The sequence below is a fragment of the Lutra lutra genome, unplaced genomic scaffold (genome assembly GCF_902655055.1).
Source record: "Lutra lutra unplaced genomic scaffold, mLutLut1.2, whole genome shotgun sequence".
Classification (NCBI taxonomy): domain Eukaryota; kingdom Metazoa; phylum Chordata; class Mammalia; order Carnivora; family Mustelidae; genus Lutra; species Lutra lutra.
Genome location: NW_025923843.1, coordinates 361,229 through 387,105, shown reverse-complemented (window position 1 = coordinate 387,105; position 25,877 = coordinate 361,229). Strand labels below are relative to the sequence as shown.

Genomic DNA, 25,877 nt, shown 5'->3' with positions numbered 1-25,877 from the left:
GGGAATTTGTATCCAGTTAAACTGTTGTTGCTGGAACCCCAGGCTTCTAGTCAGCACCTGAAACTGACCAGTTGGACACAGTGTTGCACACTAAGGAGAAGGACTTTAGTCTCCCTGCTGAGAGCCTGACTGTATGTGACCAAGGACATTTTCCAGGCATTTTCAGCTCTAAGAAGGAGGGAGTGGGATCTTGCCCCTGTGCAGGGAATGCTTCTGAAAGTGAGAAATGTCCTCTTAAATTCTAGCACATTCTCCCCATGGGCACAGTCACCCACCCGTCCCTTGGGACAAGTTCACACATAATGAGTCCTTGAGCTCCTTGAACTCCCTTAGGCATGTTATGGTGGGAAAACTTGAGACCCATTGACCGGGATAACTGAGAGATGACTGGGAAATGGGGTGGGAGGTGGGCACAAGGGCGTGTATGGAACCAGGAAGCAGTAGAGCCCATGAGTGGCCAGCAGGACAGAATGGGAGAGACTGCATTCAGAGATCAGATTGGCCCCGATCAGTACAGAAGAGTTGCCTATGTGGTACTTTGCAAGGCAGAAGAGAAGTCATTTCCTTTTCCCCCCACAGTGAGGTCTCTCAGGAAGGGACCATGCTCCAGACCCACTGCTTCCTTGGGGACCTAGGCCACCTGGATTTCTTAGCTGAGGGCAGCTCCGCAGTTCCAGGTGTGGGACACTCACACCTTAGCATCCTCCAAGGGCAATCGGTAAAGCTGGACCCTCAGACACTGTCTGTGGGACCCAAAGACAGGTCTCCGTGTCATCTTTGGTCCTGCCTGGTGATGCTGACCCACATAGCACTAAACCCTGGGAGGAGGAGGGACCCCTAGGCTCTGAGAAGGAAGCAGAGGGGTTGTGGGTACCCTCACATCCCATCCCTAGAGGCAAGTTAAAGAGGAAGAAGAGGAAGGACCAGAAATTACTTCCTGTGTGGTGTCAATTTCTCCTTTGGCAACATAATGCCTGCCTCCCATCCAATGGCAGAAAACAGGGGTGGTCTGGGGCCCAAGAGAAGTCTGGGAAATTCATGAAGGAACCCATCAGCCTGCACTGGGAAGCCAGCAGTACCACAATCAGCATGGCCTAAGGAAAACAGCCATGGACATGAACTTTGGGCATCTGCCACCAAGTCCCAACTCCACAATCCCCAGCTGGGCAGCAAGCTGGGGCAGCCGGGCTCATCTGTGGATGGGAGATGGCAATGCCTGTCTTGTGCCCCTCACCGAGTCGTTGGAGAATGAAATGAGATGGCATTGGTGGAAGCATGTCCTGAACTGTGGAGTGTCATGAGATGGAAAGCAGAGGTGGGGCAGGAATGGTCAGGGAAGGATCGAGAGCTCCCGGGTGAGGGTGCCCTGCCTCTAATGACTTCAGTCGACCCCCATGGATTGTCCAGATGGCTCGACTTCAGTTCCATCCTTCCCTTGCTGTGGGCATCCCAGCCTCAAACTGCCTGCCTTTGAGCCACGGCTGCTCCAGCTGGATTGCCCTCATCTCCGTTGACCTGGCATCCCATCTGATATTGAAGTTTGCGTATCGTATCCGCACGTGTCGTGTTGGTACAGTGCTCAGTGGGCATACGTCCTCAGAAAGCAAGGGCTGCACGAGGGCTTGGTCTTGGCTGCTCAGCACAGAGCCGCTGCTGCTGTCGGAGGCTCTCCCTTGCCCAAAACGCTGCGGCCACGGCAACAGGACTCACACCTGAACAAAGTCCCTCTTGCACATGTATTTTCTCCATGAGGCACATCATGTTCTTCTCAGGCTTAAAGGCAGTAGACAGCACTTCAACACAATGCTTGGGGGCCATTTCAAAGAACAAAGTCACTGACAAAATACATGAAAATGCAAAAAAAAAAACAAAACCAAAAACCAAAAACAAACAAAAAAATACCATGGCACTAAACAGACCATGAAAAGGACATTTGTTTATATGTGAACTGAAACAAGAAAGCTGAGTATCATCGCCTCATTCAGCCTCTGATAGGAATGGGCGGATGTAGCAAGGCATAGTTTTCTCCATCCGGCTGCTCATATCCAGGAATGACCCAAAAGTGCCATAAGTATCCATGTGGGGATTTTCAATAAAGGGTAACAAGAAAGGTGACTTCACCAATGTGGAATCCACAACTTAAGAGGATCGGAGCTCTGTACATCAGAAACTTAGAATCCTCGTTTATAAGGAGGAAATGAGATCCTTCTCGTGCTGGTGGCAAGCAGATAAAATCAAGTGATAAAGGATGTTGTAAACGTTCAAGGCCCAGCACCAGGTCAAGGGGGTGTCCTCTGAAAGCTTGAGCCTCCTGGTGCTGGGATCTGCGCAGGCGTGTCTGGTAAATCTCAACTCCTCTGGGAGGACAGAGTTCCCGAGCACCCCTGCGTCAGGATGGCCTGCTCACCCCGACACCTCCTCCCAGCACTAGTCGGCTAGTCACTGAGCAGGAGCGTTGGCCCACATGGCTGAATGAAAATCAGAAGGGCCTGGGGTCTTCTAAGACGCTGTATGTGGGAATAGGATGTTTAACATAGAGTGAGATAAGCAGAGCTTAAGTGTACACTTTGAACAGTTTTGACAAATGCAAAGACCCAGGTAATCTACACTCCCACTAAAATAGACAAAACGTCGTGGGTGCCCGGGGGGCTCAGTTGGCTAAGCATCTGACTCTTGATTTCGGCTCAGGTCATGATCTCAGGGTCATGAGATCAAGCGCTACGCTCAGCAGGAGGTCTGGTTCTCTCTCTCCCTATGCCTCTGTCCCTCCCCCAGCTCACATGTATTCTCTCTCCAAAATAAATAAATAAAATCTTAACAACAACAACAACAAATATATATATATATATATATATATATACATATATACATACACACACACACACACACACACACAAATATCCTTCATCCAGAAAGTTCTCTCATGCTCCTTCCCATTCTTTCCAGTGGGACATTCTTCCTTAATCATTTACGATCAGGTCAAAGCCAGACACTGCTTTTTCTGATACACTTTCCATTTTATTTTACTTTCTTTTCTTTTCTTTTTATTTTTTTAATTTTTTATTTTTTCAGCCTAACAGTATTCATTATTTTTGCACCACACCCAGTGCTCCATGCAATCCGTGCCCGCTACAATACCCACCACCTGGTGCCCACAACCTCCCACCCCCCACACCTTCAAAATTCTCAGATCGTTTTTCAGGGTCCATAGTCTCTCATGGTTCACCTCCCCTTCCAACTTCCCTCAACTCCCTTCTCCTCTCCATCTCCCCTTGTCCTCCATGCTATTTGTTATGCTCCACAAATAAGTGAAACCATATGATAATTGACTCATTCTGCTTCACTTATTTCACTCAGCATAATCTCTTCCAGTCCCGTCCATGTTGCTACAAAACTTGGGTATTCATCCTTTCTTTTTTTTTTTTTACAGCTTTATAAACATATATTTTTATCCCCAGGGGTACAGGTCTGCGAATCACCAGGTTTACACACTTCACAGCACAAACCATAGTACATACCCTCCCCAATATCCATAACCCCACACCCCTCTCCCAACCCCCTCCCCCCATCAACCCTCAGTTTGTTTTGTGAGATTAAGAGTCACTTATGGTTTTTCTCCCTCCCAATCCCATCTTGTTTCATTTACTCTTCTCCTACCCCCTAAACCCCCCATGTTGCATCTCCTCTCCCTCATATCAGGGAGATCATATGATAGTTGTCTTTCTCCGATTGACTTATTTCGCTAAGCATGATACCCTCTAGTTCCATCCACGTCGTCGCAAATGGCAAGATATCATTTCTTTTGATGGCTGCATAGTATTCCATTGTGTATATATACCACATCTTCTTTATCCATTCGTCTGTAGATGGACATCTAGGTTCTTTCCATAGTTTGGCTATTGTAGACATGGCTGCTATAAACATTCGGGTGCATGTGCCCCTTCGGATCACTAAGTTTGTATCTTTAGGGTAAATACCCAGCGGTGCAATTGCAGGGTCATAGGGTAGTTCTATTTTCAACATTTTGAGGAACCTCCATGCTGTTTTCCAGAGTGGTTGCACCAGCTTGCATTCCCACCAACAGTGTAGGAGGGTTCCCCTTTCTCTGCATCCTCGCCAGCATCTGTCATTTCCTGACTTGTTAATTTTAGCCATTCTGACTGGTGTGAGGTGATATCTCATGGTGGTTTTGATTTGTATTTCCCTGATGCCGAGTGATATGGAGCACTTTTTCATGTGTCTGTTGGCCATCTGGATGTCTTCTTTGCAGAAATGTCTGTTCATGTCCTCTGCCCATTTCTTGATTGGATTATTTGTTCTTTGGGTGTTGAGTTTGCTAAGTTCTTTATAGATTTTGGACACTAGCCCTTTATCTGATATGTCATTTGCAAATATCTTCTCCCATTCTGTCAGTTGTCTTTTGGTTTTGTTCACTGTTTCCTTTGCTGTGCAAAAGCTTTTGATCTTGATAAAATCCCAAAAGTTCATTTTTGCCCTTGCTTCCCTTGCCTTTGGTGATGTTCCTAGGAAGATGTTGCTGCGGCTGAGGTCGAAGAGGTTGCTGCCTCTGTTCTCCTCGAGGATTTGGATGGATTCCTTTCTCACATTGAGATCCTTCATCCATTTTGAGTCTATTTTCGTGTGTGGTGTAAGGAAATGATCCAATTTCATTTTTCTGCATGTGGCTGTCCAATTTTCCCAACACCATTTATTGAAGAGGCTGTCTTTTTTCCATTGGACACTCTTTCCTGCTTTGTTGAAGATGAGTTGACCATAGAGTTGAGGGTCCATTTCTGGGCTCTCTATTCTGTTCCATTGATCTATGTGTCTGTTTTTGTGCCAGTACCATGCTGTCTTGATGATGACAGCTTTGTAATAGAGCTTGAAGTCCGGAATTGTGATGCCACCAACTTTGGCTTTCTTTTTCAATATTCCTTTGGCTATTCGAGGTCTTTTCTGGTTCCATATAAATTTTAGGATTATTTGTTCCATTTCTTTGAAAAAAATGGATGGTACTTTGATAGGAATTGCATTAAATGTGTAGATTGCTTTAGGTAGTATAGACATTTTCACAATATTTATTCTTCCAATCCAGGAGCATGGAACATTTTTCCATTTCTTTGTGTCTTCCTCAATTTCTTTCATGAGTACTTTACAGTTTTCTGAGTATAGATTCTTAGAATCTTTGGTTAGGTTTATTCCTAGGTATCTTATAGTTTTGGGTGCAATTGTAAATGGGATGGACTCCTTAATTTCTCTTTCTTCTGTCTTGTTGTAGGTGTAGAGAAATGCAACTGATTTCTGCGCATTGATTTTATATCCTGACACTTTACTGAATTCCTGTACAAGTTCTAGCAGTTTTGGAGTGGAGTCTTTTGGGTTTTCCACATACAGTATCATATCATCTGCGAAGAGTGATAGTGTGACTTCTTCTTTGCCGATTTGGATGCCTTTAATTTCCTTTTGTTGTCTGATTGCTGAGGCTAGGACTTCTAGTATTATGTTGAATAGCAGTGGTGATAACGGACATCCCTGCCGTGTTCCTGACCTTAGCGGAAAAGCTTTCAGTTTTTCTCCATTGAGAATGATATTTGCGGTGGGTTTTTCATAGATGGCTTTGATAATATTGAGGTATGTGCCGTCTATCCCTACACTTTGAAGAGTTTTGATCAGGAAGGGATGCTGTACTTTGTCAAATGCTTTTTCAGCATCTATGGAGAGTATCATATGGTTCTTGTTCTTTCTTTTATTAATGTGTTGTATCACATTGATTGATTTGCGGATGTTGAACCAGCCTTGCAGCCCTGGAATAAATCCCACTTGGTCGTGGTGAATAATCCTTTTAATGTACTGTTGAATCCTATTGGCTAGTATTTTGGCGAGAATTTTTGCATCTGTGTTCATCAAGGATATTGGTCTGTAGTTCTGTTTTTTGTTGGGATCCTTGTCTGGTTTGGGGATCAAGGTGATGCTGGCCTCATAAAATGAGTTTGGAAGTTTTCCTTCTATTTCTATTTTTTGGAACAGTTTCAGGAGAATAGGAATTAGTTCTTCTTTAAATGTTTGGTAGAATTCCCCCGGGAAGCCGTCTGGCCCTGGGCTTTTGTTTGTTTGGAGATTTTTGATGACAGTTTCAATCTCCTTACTGGTTATGGGTCTGTTCAGGCTTTCTATTTCTTCCTGGTTCAGTTGTGGTAGTTTATATGTCTCTAGGAATGCATCCATTTCTTCCAGATTGTCAAATTTGTTGGCGTAGAGTTGCTCATAGTATGTTCTTATAATTGTCTGTATTTCTTTGGTGTTCGTTGTGATCTCTCCTCTTTCATTCATGATTTTATTTATTTGGGTCCTTTCTCTTTTCTTTTTGATAAGTCTGGCCAGGGGTTTATCAATCTTATTAATTCTTTCAAAGAACCAGCTCCTAGTTTCGTTGATTTGTTCTATTGTTTTTTTTTGTTTCTATTTCATTGATTTCTGCTCTGATCTTTATGATTTCTCTTCTCCTGCTGGGTTTAGGGTTTCTTTCTTGTTCTTTCTCCAGCTCCTTTAGGTGTAGGGTTAGGTTGTGTACCTGAGACCTTTCTTGTTTCTTGAGAAAGGCTTGTACCGCTATATATTTTCCTCTCAGGACTGCCTTTGTTGTGTCCCACAGATTCTGAACCGTTGTGTTTTCATTATCATTTGTTTCCATGAATTTTTTCAATTCTTCTTTAATTTCCTGGTTGACCCATTCATTCTTTAGAAGGATGCTGTTTAGTCTCCATGTATTTGGGTTCTTTCCAAATTTCCTCTTGTTATTGAGTTCTAGCTTTAGAGCATTATGGTCTGAAAATATGCAGGGAATGATCCCAATCTTTTGGTACAGTTTGAGACTTGATTTAGGACCAAGAATGTGATCTATTCTGGAGAATGTTCCATGTGCACTAGAGAAGAATGTGTATTCTGTTGCTTTGGGATGAAATGTTCTGAATATATCTGTGATGTCCATCTGGTCCAGTGTGTCATTTAAGGCCTTGATTTCCTTGTTGATCTTTTGCTTGGATGATCTGTCCATTTCAGTGAGGGGAGTGTTAAAATCCCCTACTATTATTGTATTCTTGTCAATGTGTTTCTTTGATTTTGTTATTAATTGGTTTATATAGTTGGCTGCTCCCACGTTAGGGGCATAGATATTTAAAATTGTTAGATCTTCTTGTTGGACAGTTCCTTTGAGTATGATATAGTGTCCTTCCTCATCTCTTATTATAGTCTTTGGCTTAAAATCTAATTGATCTGATATAAGGATTGCCACTCCTGCTTTCTTCTGATGTCCATTAGCATGGTAAATTCTTTTCCACCCCCTCACTTTAAACCTGGAGGTGTCTTCGGGTTTAAGATGAGTTTCTTGTAGGCAACATATAGATGGGTTTTGTTTTTTTATCCATTCTGATACCCTGTGTCTTTTGATTGGGGCATTTAGCCCATTAACATTCAGGGTAAGTATTGAGAGATATGAATTTAGTGCCATTGTATTGCCTGTAAGGTGACTGTTATTGTATATTGTCTCTGTTTCTTTCTGATCTACTACTTTTAGGGTCTCTCTTTGCTTAGAGGACCCCTTTCAATATTTCCTGTAGAGCTGGTTTGGTATTTGCAAATTCTTTCAGTTTTTGTTTGTCCTGGAAGCTTTTAATCTCTCCTTCTATTTTCAATGATAGCCTAGCTGGATATAGTATTCTTGGCTGCATGTTTTTCTCTTTAGTACTCTGAATATATCATGCCAGCTCTTTCTGGCCTGCCAGGTCTCTGTGGATAAGTCTGCTGCCAATCTAATATTTTTACCATTGTACGTTACAGACTTCTTTTCCCGGGCTGCTTTCAGGATCTTTTCTTTGTCACTAAGACTTGTCAATTTTACTATTAGGTGACGGGGTGTGGACCTATTCTTATTGATTTTGAGGGGGGTTCTCTGAACCTCCTGAATTTTGATGCTTGTTCCCTTTGCCATATTGGGGAAATTCTCTCCAATAATTCTCTCCAATATACCTTCTGCTCCCCTCTCTGTTTCCTCTTCTTCTGGAATCCCAATTATTCTAATGTTGTTTTGTCTTATGCTGTCACTTATCTCTCGAATTCTCCCCTCATGGTCCAGTAGCTGTTTGTCCCTCTTTTGCTCAGCTTCTTTATTCTCTGTCATTTGGTCTTCTATATCGCTAATTCTTTCTTCTGCCTCATTTATCCTAGCAGTGAGAGCCTCCATTTTTGATTGCACCTCATTAATAGCTTTTTTGATTTCAACTTGGTTCGATTTTAGTTCTTTTATTTCTCCAGAAAGGGCTTTTATATCTCCCGAGAGGGTTGCTTTAATATCTTCCATGCCTTTTTCAAGCCCGGCTAGAACCTTGAGAATCGTCATTCTGAACTCTATATCTGACATATTACCAATGTCTGTATTGATTAGGTCCCTAGCCTTTGGTACTGCCTCTTGTTCATTTTTTTGTTGTGAATTTTTCCGCCTTGTCATTTTGTCCAGATAAGAGTTTATGAAGGAGCAAGTAAAATACTAAAAGGATGGCAACAACCCCAGGAAAATATGCTTTAGCCAAATCAGAAGAGATCCCCAATTGTGAGGGGGGAGAAAGGGGATAAAAAGGGGTTCAAAAAGAAAAAAAAAAGAAACTATTTAAAAAAAGAAAGCCGATAAAGAAAAAATATAAAGAGAGGAAAAAATATATATATATTAGATAAACTATTTAAAAAACGTTAAAAAAGAAAACGGTAAAAGTTAAAAAAAATTAGCAGAAGAAGAGAAAAAGAAAAAAAAATTGAAAAAGAAAAAAAAATTAAATTAACTGCAAGGCTAAAAAATCATGAGGAGAAAGCCATGAGTTCCGTGCTTTGCTTTCTTCTCCTCTGGAATTCCGCCGCTCTCCTTGGTATTGAAACTGTACTCCTGGGTAGGTAAACTTGGTCCTGGCTGGGTTTCCCGTTGATCTTCTGGGGGAGGGGCCTGTTGTAGTGATTCTCAAGCATCTTTGCCCCAGGCGGAGTTGCACCGCACTTACCCGGGGCTGCACTGAGTAATCTGCTTGGGTTTGCTTTCGGGAGCTTTTGTTCCCTGAGCGCTTTCCGTAGAGTTCCGGAGGACGGGAATGAAGATGGCGGCCTCCCGGTCTCTGCCCGGAGGAGCCGAGAGCCCGGGGCCCCACTCCTCAGTGCGCCCTCAGAGAACAGCGCCCAATGACTCCCGTCACCCTGGCCTCCGGCCGCTCTCCGAGCTGACCGAGCCTGCGACCGGTTCAAGGCAACCCCGAGCTGAGAGTCACTCCTCGGCTCTGTCTCTGCAGCCGGCTTCCCTGTTCTAACACCGGTAAGCTCTGCGACACTCAGACACCCCCGATCCTTCTGCGACCCTGCGGGACCTGAGGCCGTGCTGACCCCGCGTTGTCTTCACCCCAGTTAAGCCTCTGGAGTGATGTCCCTCAGCGGAACAGACTTTTAAAAGTCCTGATTTTGCTCCGTTGCTCCGCCGCTCGCCGGGAGCCGGCCCCTCCCCCCGCGGTCTATCTTCCCGTCGCTTTGGATTCACTTCTCCGCCAGTCCTACCTTGCAGAAAGTGGTTGATTTTCTGTTTCTAGAATTGCTGTCCTTCTTCTCTTCAATCTCCCGTTGGATTTATAGGTGTTTGCAATCTTTAGATAAGCTATTTAGCTGATATCCCGCTACCCGAAGTAGTCTCAGCCTGCTACTTCTCCGCCATCTTGACTCCTCCCTCCTCTTTTCTTTTCTTTTATTTCACTTTACTTTCTTTCCTTTTCTTTTCTTTAATTTTCTTTTCATTTCTTTTGTTTTCTTCCTTGCATTTTAAATAGATGCCCCGGACAGTCACGGTTGGGAGGGACTCACGAGGACATGGCTGGAAAAGGCTGGGGCAGGCAGAGTCAGTGCAGAAAGGGAGGGGGGGCTGGAAGGAGCCTGCAGACACTCCCCTGGGGCACCTCTGTTTGCTGAGAAGGCAGCCTGGTGAAAACTGCTGGGGGACTTATTGCCTGTGGGAGTGCTGTGCCCCCGTACTGCTTCTCTGTACATCCTCCGTCAGTGCCAGGCACAGGGCCAGGCTCAGGGGAAACAAGGGACTGCATGAGATGGCCTTTGCCCTGAAGCTTCTTAGGAATAAGGACCCTAATCCAGGGAGGGGTCAGGGGTTGCAGACTGGACCAGAATCTGCTCATTTGGCAGGTGCCCATCATGGGCGAGCCCCAGTGCCAAGAGCTGCGAGGCCCAGCGAGCCTGACTCAGGAAAACCAGGACAAAGAACCTCAGGAAGAGGGTTCCTTAAAGTGTCAAGTGTCCTTTTCCTGCCACTTTTGCCAGTTTTCCCTATGGTTGTAGGGAGTAGGAGGGTGGAAACTTTGTGGGAAGAGGACAGAAGAAGCTGTGTGTGTGTGTGAGAGAGAGAGAGAGAGAGAGAGAGGGAGAGAGAGAGAGAGAGAGGGAGAGAGAGAGAGGGAGAGAAACAGGAGGAGACAGAGAAGGAGAGAGAATGAGAGAGCAAGTGCATAGTTCAAGGGCAGGGCCCGTGCTAACAGGTGGCTCAGTGGCTGAAAGGGCCCTTTCTACCATCGAGGGCACAAGTGGGATGCAGACTGAACAAGCTTAAGAAATGCTTGTGTAATTGAAACCTCCCTTTTGTTGTCTCAGAGGATGGGCCTGCCAACCCAGTAGCACAGAGCATCGCCCCATTGTCCTCTCATGCGGTCCCTGACCCAGCCCGAGGCTTGCTGGTTTCTGATGGCAATAGTGGTTTCAACAAGCTGGGTTTTTATTTGTCCCTGAATCCTGAGCCCATCTTTCCAGGGCACTCACCTTGGGCCTGAGCCTACCTGTTCTGACTTGAAGAAAGGTTAAGGAAAGCCTCTGGCCCAGCCCACCTTTGCCTATCCTGGGCCTGGAACATTACCCCCCAACCACCAGACTTGGCACATCCCCAGGCCCTTCTCTATCTCCCCCTCCCACCCCTCCCCCCACAGGCCCAGGCCAAGAAGCCAGTCTCAGTCTCAGCAGGTAATGGGATCCCATGGTGGACCCAGCCACATCGATTGGCCCAGACGTTACCTTTCTGAAGAACGTTCATCAGCGTCACTCCTGGGAGGCTCATGTAACCCAAGATATCAACAGGGGGAAGATAAGACCAGCTTTTATGAAGTCTCTCCCTTGTCCCGTGGTGACCCCTCCTCCTTGCAGATTTCTTCTGTTGGAAGAATGCCCACCGTGGGGTACTTGGCCCGGGTTACTGTGCAGTATCCACTCCTTTTCTTTTTTGTGTGGCTTCTGTCAAGAAGGAGAGAGGGAAAGGGAGGGTGAGGAAAAATACTATCCTGAGCCAAAGGGAGGGGTTACAGCTCAGAACCTGCCTATGGACAGAGCCAGCCTGGGCTCAGTTTCCTCCACTGAGAGCGACAATGGCAGAATCACCTTGCAGCCACCCTGGAGATGAAAACAAAGGACATGGCGTGAAATGCCCTCGTGGTGACCTGGAGGTCACCCTGATTGCAGTGACTGTGGGAGCAGAGGCTGTGGGTCTGACCCCAGGGTCTCCACCATGGCCCCTGTCCCTTCCTGTCCCCACCCGACCCAGGACTGGGGGGCTGTGGCTAGGCAGCTGGAACAAAGTCTCCCTGCCTTGGACAGCTCCAACCAGCCACACCGTGGAGGCGGTGTTCAGCAGGCTGGGTTGGCACTGACCCCTGGGAAGCCTCAAAGTCTATCCCGTAGCCATGGCTGAGTGTCCCCTGAATGCAGTACAAGCTAACCCTAAAAATGCAAGTGCTTCCTTGCTGCTTCTCAGCATATCCCAGAGCCTGGTTTTATTTTATTTTGAAGCTGTGTCAAAGGATTACTTAATACCAACCTGCAAAGGCAATGATCTCTCCGAGGGCTGTTTGCAGAAGGCCCACACACTCCCGAGGAACCGTTAGAATCCCGTCTGCCCAGCAGACTCTGCTGTCTACGCTCTGGTCTTCCCTGACTCTCTGCCAGCAAGTTACCAGTCCCTGGTCCAGAGGGAAGAATCCCAGACGGGTTACTGAGTACAGGTGAGTTTTTCCATCTGTGGCTCAGCAGATGCACAGCAGGGGTTAAGGAAGCTCCCTTTCCCTCTCCTCACTCCTGCCTCCCCCTCCTCCCCACATCCATGTGTATAACACATGCGTTCATGACCAAAGGATGTGAAGTCAACGATGCTATCAGCTTGTTGGAATTAGGAAAGCCCTGTGGTCCATATGAGGTCTGAGCATCCCTCCCAGTCTCCTGACTTGGCCCTCTGCGGACAGCCTGAGGGGCTGAGCTGCCTCTGAGGTTCAAGTGCAGACGGACACACTATACACCAGCACGCACCACACTCCTCCTGGCTGCGCCGCCCTGCACCAAGCCTGCTGGCCTGGAGACATTAACAGACATGAAAGGTCCAGGCTATGGGATAATGTGTAGCCTGCTGGCTGGCTCGGATCAACCCAAGTAACCCGTAAGTGTGTTTCGAGTAACAGCCAGCATCCTCCTTGTTACTGACTGGATCACGGGGAAAATAGACTAGCCTCCTACCACTTGCCTCTGCTTCCTCCTCCTCCTCTCTCTCTCTCTCCCTCCATCTCCTGCCCTCTGTCCCTCCCCCTCCCTGAAATCTTGCTCTTCTCTCTACCTCCTCTTTCCTAACCTATCCTCATCCTTAAAAGAAATAAATGGGTCCAAACAATGCTCCCTACTGACGAAGAGAAGCAAGAGACGGTCCTCGCTTCCCCTTCCTGTTGGGCACCTGCTAGGTGCAATTTTCTTCTCAGAAGCAGGGAACCTCCCTCGGTCCCTTTTATGACCACCTGAGGTTTGTGTTCAATATATAATTTGTTCAAGTCTTGCAGGGGTGAAAGGAAGGCAAGGTGAGCCTCGGACCTGGCACCCAGGGTGGAGCTTGGCTCTCCCTGCAGACATGCTGGTGGGCCAGGACCACATGGTTGCCATGTAAGCCCACGAAGGTCCTTAGGCATCGTCTAGACTCCTACACCTGCTGGTTCCGTGAAGTCCTGTGCCCTCCTCCTGCACCACGGGGTGGGTCCGGGAGGCAGGGAACCACACAGCCTCTGCTTAGGTTGGCTTTGGAGCTTTGGAGATGGCAAAAGGTTGTGAGTCCAGTTGCCGGTTCAGGGACTGGTGACAAGGGAAATTGTAGTGTAGTCGTGGTTTATCCAGAAACAGCCTAAATACTTAGGTCAAGGCCATGGACCCTAGAATTTTGACACAGCAGGGCTGGCCTAGTCCACACCCTTCCTGCAGAAACCTCTTGCACACTCGCCTGCCTGGAAGGGTTCCGTTCCCCATCTAGCTCACCTTCCTCCGAGCTGCACAGATGTGTCTGCCCATTTCCACAGGCTTTCCTGATGAGGACAAGGCCAACGGTACTGGCAAACCCAGTTTCTCCCCTCACCAGGGTTCCCAGATGCGGATAGAGTGACCAAAGAGGTGTTAGAGTGAGCATTCCTCTTAGCCCTTCTGTAAAGATCATTTGGGAAACCCTATCCCCACCCCATTTTTTCAGTCTCCTCAAATTTCAAACACAGCTCCCCACAACGGCGCCCTTCAGCCCAGACCATGACTAACGTGAGACGTTAAGGATGGCTGGGGGTCAGCTATGGGCAGAAGTCGGGAGACACTCTTATATCCAAGGCTGGTGGCCCCTGCTGGAGGGCCAGGGCACAGGCCAGCCCTCACCCACCAACCCCTGGCCTGGAGGCTCACCCAGGCCACATTCGAAGCCCCAATTCCAAACTGAGATTTGCTCGCCCAGCCGGTGGCCCTGGACGTTCATATTTCTATCACTGTTCCTAGGGATTAATTTCTAAAGAGCTTAATCACCACTTCTTCCCTCTCCCTCACCCCCTTCCTTCCTCCATTCCTCTCTTTTCCAATTTTCCACTTGGCTGGGAATTCTCCAGCAGCAAAAGTTCAGGCTTAGGGGAGGGCGGAGGTGGCTGCTTCATTAGAGAGGATAATCTCATTGGAACCACTGGCTTGAATAATAACCCCTCCAGGGGCCAGGACTCTGTCCCCACAGCCTTTCAGCACCTCTGGACTGGGGCTGGAGGTTCCAACTGCAGAGAAAGCAGGATGAGGAAGGGCTGTAGGAGGAGGGGAGCAGGGCCACCCTCCAGTTCTGGGGGCCTGCCTGAGCTATAGGCGGGGGTCTGCTTCCTGCTGCCCCCTGCAGGTCTGTGTTGGGGGAGGGGTGGCGAGGGTGGTGGCATGGGTGACTGTCTGAAGATCCCAGGTCACCTAGAGTGTATTGTCAAACCTGCTTGGCAGATGGATGAAACAGGACCTTCCTTCAGCTCCAGGGTCCTCCCGAAGCCGAATAAAAGGAAATGCTATAAGAAGCATCTGGAGACCCAATGAAGGAAACATCTAAGCCATCACCCCCGCACACCTCCCAAAAGTCATGCATGAATCCTTTGCACACTTGCCAGCTCTTGCCTGGGCTAATGAGAAATCACAATCCTGGAAGAGTAGGAGGCCATTACCCTGACAGACCCGGTAAGGACTCAGAAGGGATCTGTCCTTCCCCCTCCATTATCCTATCACATCTAAGGTCAGTGGTCTGTGCATTAGGACCTTTGCAGCCTCCACCCTCATGCGCCCTCAGGGAAAGTAGAAATGTCAAAACATCCCTGACACTGACCTTAAACTTGACTTTCCACTAAGAGAGCTGAGTAGTCAATACCCTTTGACAGCTGGTAAGAAAGCAGAGCTCCAAGCAAATCAGACCACTCTTTCCCTTTTTCCTCCCTCCTGGCCTCTGGGGTGCCCCATCCCTCATTAGGAGGAAAACTGCTGGAACCATCTCTGTCTTTCTGTTTCTAGTTTGCCCCATAGGCCAGTCTGAAAACGCTTGCTTCTGTGTCAGCTGTAGTTCGGGAAGGCATGCATGAGGAAGGCAGAGCAGGGATGGGATCATAATACTGGTGGACATTTATTGAAGTCTCATTGCCTGCAAGCTATGCCCTGTTCTAAATACTTTACTTATATAACCTCATTTAATTCTCCATAATAATCCTATGTGGTAGATGCTATTTTGTCCCCATTTTGTAGAAGAGAAAGTTGAGGCATCAAGAGGTTAAGTAATTTGCCAAAAATTACACGGTTAGATGGGATGTTTCAGATTGTAAGCTACAGGTGGCTTTCTTGGTAAGACCTAAACCTGGGGGAGGGGGATGACGAGTATTTGGTTCAGGGGCTCTCAAATTTGGGGAACCATGGAAAGATGCAACCACATGAACCTTGGAAGCAGCAAACCATGCAGGTAGACCTCATCTTGAGATCCCCCCAGCCAAGTGCCTTTGGACCCCTGCAAGAGAGGTGGGGTCCTTTCTTCCTCATCTAGATTTCTATTTGGCAGGTTAAGTTTGGCCTAGATGCAGGTTCATTTTTCTCTCTTTGTAATTTAATCAAAGACATTTTTCAGACCTTCTGATTGCTCTTGGAAATCAGAACTTCAAAGTTGGGGAGTCAGTGAATCATTTAAGCCCGTACCAGCTCTCTGGGTCTACCGTTAATGGGAGTAATAACACTATTAATAGCGATGTCAGTGCAGACACTCTGGAAAAGTCCATAACATTAGCTTAATGGCTGGAGGTAATGAAGTCCTCACAGAGAAGCTAGCCTGGTAAATTAACTTCCAGGACTTTTAGGCAGATGTCCTTGTTGCCATGGTCTGCTAGAGCAGTCAGGGAGTGCCCAGGAGGTGACCACATTTGTGTCTGACCCTTCACTCTCAGGATTCCTAGAAGGATCCTAGAGAAGTCACAAGTTGCAATGATATTCGAGTGCGTCCTCGTGGCAGGCAAAAATAGTGATTAGCCTGGAGCCAAAGCTTGAAGGGAAATTTTGACATCGCCTCAAGCTACATGAAGAGAACATCAAGATGGTAGAGAAATGGGTTTAGTCTGTAGTAAGGTGGTCTGACCCTTGGTTCTCAGTCTCGAAGCTTTGGGGAGGTACAGCGCGTGGTCATGGGCGGAAGCTCCAGGGTTCATCTGTGTTCAAATACTGGTTTTCTCTGGTTAGCTGGTGACCTTGGGCAATTAGCTAATTGCCAAGTGACCTTGACTTACCCACCCTTTCTTCAGTTTCCTGGTCTATAAATTGGGTTTTTCAATGGTACTTGCCTCGCGACATTGTTGAGAGACGTTGACATGAACCATAAACCTCTTAAACCGTGGTGCCTACAAAGCGCTCCGTGGCCAGCGGCTGTGAGTGTATTACTCAGAATTGTTTTCTAGTTTCTCGTTGCACATTCAGTTTACTCTATGGCCATCCTTTCTGTCCCTGGGTCTCCTCTTCTGCATTTAGTCCACACTTTCAGTGACTTCTCCTTCATTTGCTGAATTCTCCCCTGACTCTCCACCGTTAGGCTGTCCCTCCCACTGAAGCCAAAGGTATCTTCTTCCCCTGTGGTGTTCCACTGTGCCCAGTCAATGCAACAGAGGCTCGGAATGTCCTGGAGCCTCTCTTCCCTCATCTCTAGCCCCATGCTTCACCTGTCTGCTTCTCAAGGCGGATGCTCCCTCCCCAGTATCCACTCCCCATGCGGGCTCCACATGACATTCTGGCCTTTCTGGTTCATACTTAACTCTTTGCCAATGCTCATTCCTGTCCCTTCCAGTCCCCAACACCTTCCTTCCTCTGAACTCTGTTCTCTTTAACCAAAGCAGATCAGTCACTCAGGAATAATCTCCCTGCTGCCCCAGCTTACCCAGCCTATCTCTCTGAAGACCCTGCTTCCCTTGCCCCCACAGCAGAATCAGGGGTCCGCAGTTTCCAAATCACAGCAGCTCAGTGAAGGTCCGCATGCCCATGGTTTATCTGACTTGGATTAAACGCTACTCCCTAAAGCTAAGATAGGTGTGTGCAGGGAACTCCCACTGGAAGGCAGGGATGGCCCGACCCTGGGGCAGAGAGCTTAAGCACCTTCCCCATGCATGCTGTGCACATTTGGGTGAAGGGCTGTGATTCTCAGGTGCATGTAAGCCTCATCACTTAGGCCTGTGAGTTCCCAGGTCGCCCTGGATGGCATCCACATGTGACACAGTGTACTTTGAACGACACAGCTGCTAAGTGTCCACTCTGCTCCTTTGATCCTTCTTTCCCTTCCTCCCCATCCACCCACATTTGTCTTCTGTCTTCTGGACAGGAGGTATACAGGGGATCTCAAAATAAGTCAGGCAGGGTCTCTTCTTTGGAGCTCACACCTGGTAGGGGGTACCCATAATTATCGTATAGTCAGAGAAGTTCTAGACGATAAGAAACCCCCAGATGTCCTTCACTTTGCCTTGGCTGGTGGAGGGGAGAGATTGCAGGTGCATAATGGCTGACCCATGTCTGGAAAGGTAGGTGGAAGTTGGTCAGAGGAAATGGGCAGGGAGGGTTGGTCTGGAGAGTGGCACAAGGTGAGGAAATCTGCAAGAGTATATTGTATATATATTGCAAGAACGATATATATATATTGCGAGAGCAGTTCTTAGTTTGCCTAAGTGGGGAGGAGGGCTGAGGATGAGTGGGGAGGTAGAACAGTGACTCCGCTACTCTTTATGGGAAAGAGGAGTACTGGAGGGGTCTTTGGGATGACCCTCGAGTCTCTGCATTTGGCAACAAGGGATTAGACTTGCTAAATTCGGCCATGGTCGGGGAGGACCAGACTGGAGGAAGGAGGCAGAAAGGTCAGTCCTGGACACATTGAATTTGGACATGTCCTGGGAGCTGCTGGCAGGGCCTGATCTCTGTCTCGGCCCCTTGCTGAAGGAAGTGGCCATCTCCTGAGTCACGTGTCACTTTGTCCCTCCCAGGTGCACCCAGAAGGAGGGCTGTGAGCGGTCCAGAGAGCCCCGCAGGTTTGCCTCTGAGATGAAGCAGTGCGTCCGGCTGACCGTCCATCCCAGCAACATCTCTGTTTCCCAGTACAATGTCCTGGTAAGGGCAGGGGGATCTGGGTCCAGGGACGCTGCAGAACCCTCTCCCCTCTGAAGCCCACCAAGGCCCCTCAGGAGACCTGGACCCCACCTGACCAGCCTTGCTGCTCAAGAGCAGCATTAGAGGATGCGTCCCTGCAGATGGAAGAGGGGAATAGGCACAGGGATATGGGGCAAAGGCTTTCTGTACCATGGGTAGAAAGACAGGGAAAAGTGTGATACCAAGCAGGATCGAAAGGGTGACCAAGAGAGGGAGGGTGTTGGGAAGGACATCTTTGTCTATAAGATGGAAAGATAGTATGCAGAGGGGGGAAAGGGGCAGGATGGCTCCCGTGTCCATGCATTGGGCACTTGGTGGTTGGTTTGCCATTTTTCCAAAACTGGGGACAATCAAGAGGAGCTTAATCACAAGACCTCAGTCCTGCCAGCCTTTCTTTCTACAGACTTATCCCCTAAGCACTCCTGTTTCCTGGGGCCAAATCCATTCATATGTAATAAAGGTTCCTCTGTGTCTGTCCCTTTGCACCCCACCACCTTGTCTCTATGTCTTGTGAACAACTGGCTCTCTTCTTCTCTATGTTAATATCGCCTCCTGTTTTCCCTCTTTCTTTCTGATCTCTCTTGCTCTCGCTCTTTCTTCCTTTTCTCCACATCCTCCCTTTCCCCACTTCACTCTCTTCCTCTCTCTCCCCTTGCCCTGCTGTTCACAGCTGGTCCTAGAGACATACAATGTCCCGGAGCTGTTGGCTGGTGTCAACTGCACCTTTGAGGACCTTTCAGAGATGGACGGGCTGGTGGTGGGCAATCAGATCCAGTGCTACTCCCCAGCAGCCAAAGAGGTACCCCGGATAATCACTGAGAACGGTAAGTTGTCCCCGGGGGCAAAGCTGGGTGGCATGTCCTTCCCCCCACCCTGATGAGAACTCAGGACAGGCATGGAGGCATTGAGGGAGCCCACAGGCAGGGGAGAGCCAGGAGAGGGGTACATTGGTGGGTATGATATAGAAGAAGGGGATGGAGTGTCTTTTCACTGCTCTTACAAATGGCTGTTGAAACCAGGTGCGCTTCCTGGAGGCAGTGTCATCCTAGGTGAGGAGAAGCTGCAAAGAGAGTGCAGAGAGGGCCAGGCCAGGAGAGCATCAGAATGTGCCAGCTGGGTTCAGAGACAGTCCTGGAGCCTGAGGGGGCGGGCATGGAGGGGCCGTGGGGGAGAAGAAGCTGGTCAGGAGCATGGGTGGGGGTGGGGATGCCAGGGCCCATCTGGCTCTTTACCCTGCCTGCACAGCTAGGTCTCTGATCTTGGGCCACTGCCTGCCATCCCCACCCTGCCGTGCCTTCCCAGAGCTGCAAGTTCACGGCCACCTGCACTGGGAGGAATGGGGCTGGAAAGAGGCCCAACACTGGTGAGGGACAGACCCAGCCTGGGCAGATTGATTCCATGTTGGCGCTCCTGTTTGGGCTTGTCACATTTGCTCCGAGCTGATTGATTAATAAGACTCTCCGGGAAGGCACAGAACAAGCCTGGAAGTGGGGGCCTGGGGTCAGGACTGTGAATTAAACATGGGCTCCAGCTCCTCCCTGGTGCCAGCTGAGGACTGTGGGATAGCCACTGGGATGGGGCCCTGAGCCCCTGCCTAGAGGTGGGGATGTCAACCCAGAGTGTCTCCTTACCGAGATGAGGAATGACCTTAGGCGTGTGCCACACGCACATTTACACAAGACCTTGTGCATGGCATGTAGCAGTGTTACAAAGAGCCTACGCATTCTTCCTGGTACCTAATCAGTGTGTGTGTGTGTGTAATTCTGGGAGTCTGGCCTGGACACCCTGCATGAGAGCCTGTCACAGTGGGCAGACAGGAGAGAAGCTGCTGACCATGGGAGGGGTGGGTGCCAGCAACACAGTGTGCACAGAGGAATGGACCAGAAGCGCCCTCTGCAGATGCTCTCAGGGCTGTCCTGGGACTGGGGCCAGCTGAATCAGAGTTCTGCCAGGGCTGAGAGCACCCCTGGGGGCAGGCTCCCCTTCCCAGGATGCATCACTCTCAGGAGGACCTTCACACGGAGACTTGGGTGCCCGTTGAAATTGTGGTTGACTCCACCCCACTGGGGAGCACCATGTCATTCAGCTTCAGCTCAAGTCGAAGGAGACAGGCATGACCTTTGCCAGCACCAGCTTTGTCTTCTACAATTGCAGCGTCCACAATTCGTAAGTGGCCCCCAACCTCACTCAGCTAGCTCCCTGTTCCCGGGGGTCAAAGTTCATCCAGAGATGGAAGGTGCCAGCACTTTTGGAAAGGAGTGGCCATCTAGAGTCCCTGTAGGGAGAAGGAGGCAAGAAAGGCCCCTCCTCTGGTACCCACAGGGTCAAGGGGAAGCGGCAGGAATGAGCAGAGTAGGAACCACTGGTGTAGGACCTCCAAATCCGTAGCCCACACATCTTCACTGGCATCAATCTGTCTAACCCGATGTGGTTCCCACCATCTGCAGAGGAAGACGGTGCCCCTCACCTGAAGAACAGAGGAGCCAGCACCCTAGGTGACAAGAGGGGTCTAAGGAGGGAGAGGAGCCCCCACGGGTGTCCGGGCCAAGCACCAAAGGGTCAGCCCTCCCCAGTCCCCTGTGGGCTAGCTTAGTACTCGGACTACAGAGGATCAGAGTGGGGCCCAAAGGCACATGCTGGCGGACTCCAGCTGCAGCCTGGGCCCTGTCTGAAGCGTCCACTACCCAAGGGAAGGCATGGGGACCAGAGTCTTGGACTCTGGAGTCAGACCAGCTGGAAACTTAACCATTCATGTCCCAGTGTCCTCTGTCCATGGGGGAAATTGTAGTCCTTCTTCCAAGAATGTCACCCAAATATTTCACCACTGACATGGCTGGGGCCCTTCTGGGCATAGCCCCAGTTGGCCAGTCACTGACCCTGGTCGCTGCCAGTGCTCATCAGCCCAGCTTGGCACATAAGACAGCTGTGAGGACTAGAAGAGCCACCACAAGCACAGCATTTAGAGCCACTGACTGGGCATGGCTCATGTTTTTGCTGTTATTATATGATGATCTCCTCTCTAAAATGATGGAGTTGGACCAGACTGAGAAGGTACGAGCCAGAGAAACCTTTCTCCAACCAAAACTAGGTGTGGAAGCCCGATATACAAAACAGATGGAAGGAAGAACTACTCTGGTTGAGGGTTGGGAAGGCCTGGGTCCACGCTGTCCTGAAACCCTATGCATCTATCTCTTTGTCTCCAACAAAATTCATGGAACCCCCAGGGTTCCACGGAACATCACTGGAAAACCAGAGGACCTGATCTCATAAAGCCCTGCTTGTTTTAAACGCTATTCTGTTTTCCTGTCCCTATAGAACAAGCTAGTTAATAACATAACCAAAGACACTTCTGGGCTCTGGGCTGGTGGAACGTTAGTCTACCTATCTGGTTATGGCAGGTGTGAGTCCAGCTCTTGGCTATCTCTGGAGCTCCAAGGAAGAGGTAGTCAGGCCTTCCGGCCAAAAACAAGTTGCATCGATGCCAGAATTCTCTTCCTGATTCTTGCCACGGAGCTGCCCGTGGCTTTACCACTTGGTGGCCTTTTCCCTTGCTCCCCTTTTGTCCCTCTAGAAAAGCAGAGTAGACAGATAAAATCATGTGTGAAGTTTCCAGGCAGTCCAGAAAATAATTTTAAGCATCTGCTAGATATAAGAAGTGTCATTAGACAAGAAGGGTCAACAGTGAGTAGGACTCAGAGACCCCAACTATGCTTCCAGAAGTCATGGCCGTGTGGACTAGTGGATGAACTGGGCAGTGAGTAAGTAAAATATGATACAGCAAGACCAGCATGGTTCCAGAGACATAAACAGAGTGGTTAACAGGATAATGGCCCGGGGTGACCAACTCTCCATTGGTCAAAGAAGGAAGAAGAGATGGGCACATGAGGGAAGGGGAGGTGGTACCCCAGGGAGAAAGACAGCATGGGGAGAGCACAGCCTGTTCCCGGCTGAAGCAGCAAACATATGTGGGGAGACAGTGGGCCTGGACATCATGAAGGGCTCAGCCTGCAGGGCAAGGCATTTGGGTTTTACCCTCTGGAAGATGGGAACCATGCTGGGTTTTAAGCAGGAAGAAGCTCTTATAATGTTACCTTTGTTTCTTGAGGGTGGAGTGTAGAAGCAGGAATACTGGCTATGCGGGGACCCACTGCACTGGGAGAGCAGCCTGGAACCTTCCTCTGCTGGGGCGGGTCCATGTGGGTCCTTGACAGTGAGATCCATGAGTCAATTGGAATTCAACCTTGATTTCTTTCTCAGCACTAAATGTGTGGGCCCCTCTACTCTAGACCTCATTGTCCCCTAGTTCAACACAAGAAGGCACCATCCTGTGGAGATGGAGTGTGGTAGATTAGGCCACTGGGGATCAACGTTTTTACCTACCTGAGTGAGGGGGAGAAGGCCACAGAATCTGGGCATCCTGAGAACTTGAAGCTGAAAGGGACAGAATTGTATCAGATCTGCTCTTCCTGAGTGTTGGAAGGTGGTTTAAAAAATATTTAGCTAGACCCAGGTGTCTTAGTCCCTCTGCTTTGGGTTCACCAAGGCTCTGTAATTTGTGCCTGTTCCTCCTCTGTGCATAGGTGCCTGTCCTGCGTTGAGAGCCCATACCGATGCCACTGGTGCAAATACCGGCACGTCTGTACCCATGACCCCAAGACTTGCTCCTTCCAGGAAGGCTGAGTCAAGCTGCCTGAGGTAGGTCCGGGCACCGAGCATGGTGAGTGCTTCTTGCCGTGAGCTGGGGCACAAGAGGCAGGCCTGCCCTTAAGAAGAGAAACCAAAGATAAATCCTACAGGACTTGCTTCCGCCCCAACCCTGACTCTTAAGGGACTGCCACATGGAAGTAGTAAAGGTGCAAAGCCCTGCGCTGGGGCCAGTGGGCTCTGGGTCAGTTCTGGAGGGTCAGCTATAGGCAAAGGTACATTCTAGGTCACTCTATCCATGAAGACCCTCCACATGCCAAGTGAGTTCTGGAACAATTCCAGAGAGATGGGCCGGGGTGTGTGTGTGTGTGTGTGTGTGTGTGTGTGTGTGTGTGTGTGATAGAAATAATTACAAGTACACAGCAAGACTATGTATAGACTCCTTGGCTGTCTCTCAGAGCATATCTGAGATCAAACTGGACAAGTGGAGTAACAGGGCGAGAGAAAGAAAGAAAGAAAGAAAGAAAGAAAGAAAGAAAGAAGGAAGGAAGGAAGGAAGGAAGGAAGGAAGGAAGGAAAGAAGGAAAGAAAGAAAGAAAGAAAGAAAGAAAGAAAGAAAGAAAGAAAGAAAGAAGGAAAGAAAGAAAGAAAGAAAGAAAGAAAAGTCAACTTATCAACCAGAGTGGTGGTTCTCCGCATGTGGTTCCCAGATCAGTGGCATCAGCATCACCGGTGAACTTGTTGGAAACTCAAAGTTAACCACCCCACCCCAGACCAACTGGATGAGAAATTCTGAGGCTGGGCTTGGTAGTTGGTGGTTCTATAGCATGGTCCCATTTGGGAATCACTAGAGTTGGCTAATGGCTAAGAAGCTATGTTGTTATTCTCGCCTAATCTTAACTCTTATCCTTTCTTTGGTTGTTGTTGTTTTGTTTTGTTTTGTTCTGTTTTGTTTTGATTTGTTTTGAGAGAGAGAGAGAAAGAAGGAGTGGGTGCATGGGAGGAGAGATAGGGGGAGGGAGAGAGAGTCTGCAAGCAGACTCCCCGCTGAGTGCAGAGCCCAACAAGGGGCTGGATCTCATGACCCTGAGGTCATGACCTGAGCTGAAACCAAGAGTCAGATGTTTAACGGACTGAGCATCCTCCCCCGCGTCCCCGGCGCACCTATTCTTATCCTTAAACACTATTCATCATCATCATAGAAATACTCTATGCCTCTATTGCTACCTTTCTTAGGATGTGAATTTCTGGGGCAGGACCTCAAAGATAATGGGTTTAAAAATACTTTGGAAAAGTCTGCTGTTGTTCATTCATTATGGTGCTTGTGTGACTCCATCCATTAGTCCAGTAGGACTGAACAGAGTGGTTGCTCTAGAAATAGAAAGATATTTAAAATAGAAAGATACACACACACACACACACACACACACACACACAGTGTTGGTTAGACCCCACTGACTGTGGGAGCAGAGCTGCCAACCTGGCCCACACTCTCTCCATCAACACTGGACCAAGACAGTTTCCAGCATCTTCACCCCCTTCCCCAGCCTTGGGTATACCTTCTAGCCCTTTCCCATGCCCAGCCAGGTGCCATGACTATGTGGCAAACCCCATAGCTATGAGAGTTGAGCGTGGTCCTGGTGCAGGAAGCATGAAAGCTGTTTGGGGGACAGGAGGGGAATGGTGAGAACAGAGAGGCCCATCACAGTGCCCTTGTCCCCTTCTCCCTGACTTCTACTCCCGTGGGAACCCTGGCTTTGGCCAAACCTTTAATGGCAGGAGAGAAGCTGTCTTGTGTCTGAGGCTGAAAGGGAAGCGGGTTGTATTTCCCACTACCAACACCTGTTGTGTGGGGCTCTGTCAGCCCACAGGGACAGTGACTGAGCTGTGCCTGGCAATGAGAAAACCCAACCTCTATATCCCACCTTCCTGGGCTCTGATGGATGAGCAGGAAGTCTACAGGGAGAAGATGGACAGGGCAATTGATTTTTGAGGTAAAGGCAAGGAGTGGTGAGATGCTCACAAGGAGAAGATGGTCCTACTGAGGGCAGCACATGAGGAGGAAAACAGAAAGAAACAAGAGAGGAACAAAGAGAAGGAAGAAGAGGCTGTGGAAGTCTCCAGACGTAAAGCCCTCTCCCTCTAGGATAAGGTCTGTTAATGGCTAGAAATGGCTGTTCTTGATCACAAGCGACAAAAGAGATTCAGACCTAGATGGTCCCTTTATGGGGAGAAGGAGGAAAGAGATTACATGTTGGCTTTAAAAAGGAATGTGAAGCTAATTGTGTGCTGATCCTGTTCCTCTTTAAGATGAAATGGATCTCAAGCTAGTAGGACAGACGTGGGTTTGACAGCAAAAGGCACACCACTGGCATGAAGACCCTGAAAAAATGCTGTCCAGTCCCCTTAACCCTGAGCCTTTATCTTGAGGCATGTGGTCAGGAGAGGAAGGTCTGCTTTACCTCCCGCACTGGACCAGGGGCCGAGGGCCCAGGAAGAAACATCTTACCTCATTCAGGAAGCTGCAAGTTACTTGCTGGAGGCAGAAACAAAGAGGTTTTCAGCCTCTCTCCAGCTTTCCAGACTGCTGTGTCTGGCACAGGTTTCATGTGTGGAGAGGGCCAAGGATGAACCAGATGAAAGCAGAAACAATTGAGCCATCTGATGGATTTCAAAGGCCCCTAATCATTTAATTACCTTGAAGGAGGTTTTCAAATTTCTGCTTTTTCTTTCTTGTTTGCTCCTCTTGTCCCAAGTTTCTTTCTTTTAAATACATAAAAGAAGCTTGCATCTGCCACTCAGAAAGAGAGAAAAAGAGCCAGGAAAGAATAAAACAAAAGCCTACCATGTTTCCCAGGGCACTTCAGGGATCCCTGTAGGAGGACGATGTCTTGAAGGGCGCATGTTGCCAGCCAGGCACAGCGCCCCACCTACAAAGGTTGCCGGACCCCTCCAAGGGTCTGATGTCTGGGCTCCCAGGAAGGAGGCCTGGAGGAACATGGCCCATGGGAGGCGGTGATGAGCTGACCTACCATGGCCACTCTTAGTCACTGTCCATTTCACCCGAGCTGTGTTATGGTGAGCCGGGCAGGCCATTAGAGCGAGAGACTCCCAGGGAACTTGGAATGCCATGCCTCCCTCATCATCACTGAATGGAAGTCACTTTTGCTCTTCTTTTTCCTGGATGTTTATTTAGTCTAAGA

At 48.7% G+C, this 25,877-nt stretch overlaps 1 pseudogene; it reads left to right on the top strand.

Moving 5' to 3' along the window:
- The window catches only part of LOC125092689 (plexin-A4-like), a 62,967-nt pseudogene that overhangs the window by 3,031 nt on the left and 34,059 nt on the right, over positions 1-25,877 (top strand).